Raw genomic sequence first — 6,000 nt, 5'->3', positions numbered from 1 at the left:
GGGAGTGAATCAGTATTTTCAATCTTTTTTCGCACAACTAGATATTATTAACTACATTAATACATGCATAAGGAAGTAAACCAATAATTTTGAATAGTATAAAAAACCATGCACAAAGAGAGCTTATAACACCATATTTTGTTTACTATGGAGACCTTGGCTAAGGGAAAACCCTATTTGGGATAAAACCCACAAGATGATTCACTATATATAAGAATCTAGTTAAGGATATTGACACTATTAGGAGTTTATTAAGAATGTATAGTGTCTCGAGTCCCTATTAGGATAATAGGCCTTGCTAGAAGCCTCAACCCTATTAGGAGTTGGTGGATCACATACAAATGTGTGCAAGAAGAGCCCACTACCCTAACATGCAACTATACAATAAGTTCTTTAGGAGAATATATATACATACAATATTGGATCACTTGTTGTACTTTGCAATTCCTTTGATTGTCATTTCTTCATACAAGGGGTAACTGTGCATAAATCAATTCACATCATATCTCACATCACATAACATTACTTTGCATTGCATAGTATCTCATCACATTGCATCGCATTACATTCTAATATCACAATTGAAGTTCTTTACTTATATCAATTATATTAATATATCCTTCCTTAGTTAGCTCACATGTCCTCAGAATTAGCTCATCAAGATTTGATAATTAAAAGAATTTTTTAAGACATTCAACATAGTTTACTAACATACTCTTTTTTACACTATGAAATAACTACATTAGTATTTCCTCCATAACTTGAACTAGGTTTCTTGTATAGACATGCATACTGCTATGCATCATCAAAATGATGTCATGCATCTAGGGTTAACCGCACAAGAGAATATTCCAAGGGAATATTCTATTATCAACAAATCTTGTTAGGCTACTATAACATTGTCCAATACATAGAAACTTTTCCTTCACAAATAATCATAACTAAACTACAAAACATATGTTTCCATAAATGGGTAAAAGTACAAAGCTGTGTTACCTTTTAGGCTCACTTATCAGAACAATAAAATTTGAGTATTTCTAATTAAAAATCACTTTTGTTCAAATATATGATCTAGGTAAATTCATTCTAGCTAAGTTATAAATGGTCTGACACTTTTCCAATTGGAAATGTCTATTAAATGTAAGTTTTATACTAGTTTGTATCCAATTACTAAAGAAATACAATTATTTCAAAAAAGTGGTGCTTCAATAACTCTTACTATTTTTTATGATATTTTTCTAATAACATATAAAAACCATTTTATAGAACTCAAAGTCAAGAATATTCTCATATGAATTTATAGTGTTTTAATTAGATATAGTATATTGTAGTTAAAAAATTGTACAAGAATGTATTTTAAAACTCAAAATGATGCCAATTTTGAGAATGAAAAAATATTAAATCATATAAAAAATTAAAACTATATGACATTCCAGAGAAGAGAGTCCTCTTCTAGAGTGTATAATTTTTCTTCTCATTAGAATAGATTTGTTTTAAAAAATATGGTGGGAGATGAAAACTGTCAATTTTATGTGAGTTAAAATTTGAATCATTATAAAAGAGATAGTATAGATCTAAAGATAATTTTTATTTTTTATTGTTCTAGCTATATATGTTATCAATAACATAGCTTGAGATCAAAGGGAAATAAGTTTATCTTGATATAGTTTTGTGGTGGGAACTAGACCCCTAATTTTCAACATTTTTTAGCAACTGAAAAATTATCTATAAAAATTTGGAAAATATATTAATTATTATTCCAAATAATTATTAAAAATTATTATCCTAAACTTCATCCATTTCTACACATTTCAATAGTTTTCTTCACTTTCAAATTCAAAACAATAATACCAGTTTTATTTTATTGAAGGTGAATGGTTATACTTTTGTTAGCCTTTACCTTTACAAAAGGGTGACACAAGTTTGTGCTTTTACTCAAATGACAACCACATATCTCACCTTATTTGATTGATTGGTCATATTTCCAACAATCTTTCCCTTTGGTATTGATGACAACTGATGGGGACACAATCCAAGTATAGAATGGACACAACAAGAAAGGGAAAACTTTATTAACTTTGTAAATAAGCTAATACATTCGGTACAGAGGAAATAGACTTAAAAACATGCCCTAAGGGCTTACAAAAGTAATAATTTGGAGATAATTTCTCCTTTTAGTACCTCCTCTCAAACTCCACTTCGAACTGCCTTTTACAATGCTAGAAATGTTCTTAAATAGACCTCAAAGGGTTAAGGATTAGGAGTACATTCCAGAAAGTGCTAGTAGGAATCTACCGACCAAATAGAAGGATCTAGAAGTCACATTAGAAGTTGACACAAAATTAGAGAAATCCAAAAATGGAAATCAAACTTCCAGGAGGCATAACTTTTGAACCGTAGCTCTGATTGACGAACCGTTTACATTTTCAAAAAGCTCTTGAAGTGCTCTATAGCCCTATGGACCAACTTCACTTGTCCCCCATATTTCAGCCCTATTTGAGGTCATTTAATGCCTCTAACCTAACTTTGAAGCATTCTTAGGATGTCTCCAAAAATTGAAAATCTATGATAACTTTCAAACTGTGGGGCCTTTTGACCTGATTCTTTTTTAGGAATGCTCTAAATTACAATAAATTTTTTTTGACCAATTTACTCGTTCTAGTTTATCAAAATGATTGCTCAATTACATAATCCTATTTTTTTGACATTTATACGTATCCCAAGGTGATTTAAAAATCTAACCCAAAACACTAATAGTGGAACTATGTGAGTTGGAACCTTTATTTGACCCAAATGGGTATCCAAAAATGAAAACACATGAAACAAAAACTAAGTCTAAGTACATTTTTTTGGATGACATAGGATTGCCCTTATACCTCTGGATGCTCCTACATCAAACACCCAGGGTAGATTGAAAAGTGACCCTGTCACTTTATGAATGGTAGACGAAATCCCAAATGGGAAACCTCAGCTGCTAATATCCAAGTTGAGTCCTCGATCGACTATCTTTTCCACTTGACCAGATACTCTTCATACTACCTATGTCTGTACTCCTACCCAAATGAAGATCTAGAATATCTTCTATCTCCTCCTTCTTAGAAGCAAGAATTAGACATGGCTCTAACATCAACTCCTCATGTGCACCATGATCATGATACTCTGTTAAGTCTGCAATGTTGAAAATAGGAGAAATTTGAATTCCATCTGGCAACTCCACTTCATATGCATTTCCTGAGTCATGTTTCTTCAAAATTTTGTAGGGACCAAATTTCTTCATTTTCAGCTTGTTGTAAGTACCAGCAAGAAATCTTTCTTTTCTTAAGTGTATCATGACTAGATCCCCTACTTGGAATTCCTTATGTCTCCTCCTTTGATCAGCCCTAGCTTTATACTCTTGATTCATCTTGGTAATGTGTGCCTGAACCTCCTCATGTAGATGCTTGATATGTTTAGCAAATTATTCAGCTTCAGCACTTGTCCTCTCCCCTTGCTCTATCTTCCTCAACTTTGGTTCAGTCCTTGGGCTACTTCCATATACAATTTGGAATGGTGATCTACTAGTACTCCTGTTTATAGAGTTATTGTAAGAAAACTCTGCTTGTGGTAGAATCAAATCCTACCCCTTGGGTTTATCCCCAACTAAACATCTTAGTAAATTGCCCAAACTTCTGTTTACCACTTCTGTTTGGCCATCAGTCTATGGGTGATGTGTGGAACTAAATTTCAAGTCTGTTCGCAACTTCTTCCACAATGTTCTCTAGAAATACCCCACAAATTTAGTATCTCTGTCAGAAACTATACTCCTTGGGAGACCATGTAGTCTTACCACCTCTCTAAGAAACAAGTCTACAATATGGACAACATCATGAGTTTTGTGGCATGTAATGAAATGTGCCATTTTGGAGAGCCTATCAACCACCACAAATACTAAGTCATTACCCCTTCATGTCCTCGACAATCCAAGAACAAAATCCATACTTATGTCCTCCCATGGCTTTGATGGAATAAGCAATGGCTGATATAGTCCAGTATTGTGACTAAATCCCTTGGCAACTTGACAAATCTGACAACTTTGTACAAACTTTTTCACATCTTGTGAAGTCTAAGGCCAAAAATAATGTTCTCTAAGAATGGCAATGGTCTTATCTCAATGAAAATGTCCTACCATCCCTCTACAATGTTTCTCCTTAATCAAATTTTCCCTCATGGAACTCCTTGGAATGCATAATTGATTGGCCCTGAATAACATACCATCCTAAATCAGATAGTCTAACAACTTAGTTCTATCTACAACAATAGGCTCTTTACAAGCTTTCCATGCTTCACCAAAATCAGGATCCTCAGGGTATAGATTCTTGAGTTCATCAAACCCAACTACTTCAACCTGCATTACTATAAGCAACAACTGTCTCCTACTTAGTGCATCTGTAACCCTATTAGATTTTCCTCTTCTACGCCTTAACACAAATGTATAGGTCTGCAAGAACTCTACCCACTTCATATGCCTCTGATTGAATTTACCTTGGCTATTTAGGTACTGTAATGCCTGATGATCAGTATACAAAAAAAATTCCTTTCGCAACAAATAATGCCTCCATTTCTTTAAGGCTTGAACTATTGCATAGAACTCTTGATCATAAATAGAATACTTCTTTTTTGCATCATTCAATTTTTCACTAAAATATGTAATAGGCTTACCTTATTCACTCAATACAACCCCAATAGTGCTGCCACTAGCATCACAATCCACATGGAAAACCTTTCTAAACTTTGGAAGTGCCAACATAGGTTGTTATGTCATCTTCTTCTTCAGTAATTCAAAACTTCTCGCAGCTCTCGCAGTCAATTTGAACTCTTTTCTATCCCCTCTTATTGTGTCAGTCAGGGGTGCATATATGCCACTAAAATTCTTAATGAACTTCCTATAAAAACTAACCAGACTATGAAATGATCTTAACTCAATAGAAGACCTTGGAGTAGGCCATTCCAAGATGGCTTTTATCTTCTGTGGATCCATTTTAAGACCTTTAGATGATATAACAAACCCCAAGTAGACTAACTCCCTTTTTGCAAAGATACACTTTTTCAAATTAATTAATAGTTTCTCTTCCCTTAACCTTTCAAGAACACTACGAATATGCAATAAATTTTCTTCCAAAGTCTTGCTAAAAATTAAAATATCATCCAAATAGACAATAACAAATTTTCCCAAGAACTTCTTAAGTACCTCATTCATAAGCCACATGAAGGTGCTTGGGGCATACATCAATCCAAAGGGCATGACTAACCACTCATAAAGACCCTCCTTGGTCTTGAAGGCTATTTTCCACTCATCTCCTTCTTGTATCCATATCTGATGATAACCACTCTTGAGATCTATCTTTGTGAAGTACTAAGCTCCACTCAAGCAGTCCATAAGATCATCCATTCTTGGCAAAGGAAATCGATACTTGATGGTTATCCTATATATAGCTTGAGAGTCTATACACATCCTCCACTCTCCATCCTTCTTTGGTGTGAGTAATACAGGTACTGCATATGGACTGATGCTCTCTTGAATCAAGCCCTTCGTAAATAGCTCCTGAACCTATCTGTTTAGCTCCTTAGTTTCAGTAGGAGTCATCTTGTGAGCAGCCTTGTTAGGAAAACTAACTCCTAGGATTAAATCTATCTGATGACTGATTTTCCTTACTGGTGGCAATCCTTCTGGGACATTATCAGAGATAATATCTCCAAACTCACCTAGTAAATTTGAAACTTCAAGTGGTATTTCAATACTACCTTCTTTATCTTTCCTAGGGATAAAAGCATAGCACATACGCTGATGTTTCATGCCATTTAAAAACTTCCTTCCATCAACAAGACAAATCCTAGCACTACTACATACCTTTTCATGGGCTTCAATTTGTGGCAAACTCCATCCTTTGTTAGAGAGTATGTGTTTGCATGACCATCATGTACTTCATGCCTATCAAACTACCATGGTCTTCCCAACAATAG

The sequence above is a fragment of the Cupressus sempervirens genome, chromosome 2 (assembly GCF_028749045.1).
Source record: "Cupressus sempervirens isolate cs-2001-9-10 chromosome 2, ASM2874904v1, whole genome shotgun sequence".
In the NCBI taxonomy this organism is placed as follows: domain Eukaryota; kingdom Viridiplantae; phylum Streptophyta; class Pinopsida; order Cupressales; family Cupressaceae; genus Cupressus; species Cupressus sempervirens.
This window is presented reverse-complemented; position numbering follows the sequence as displayed.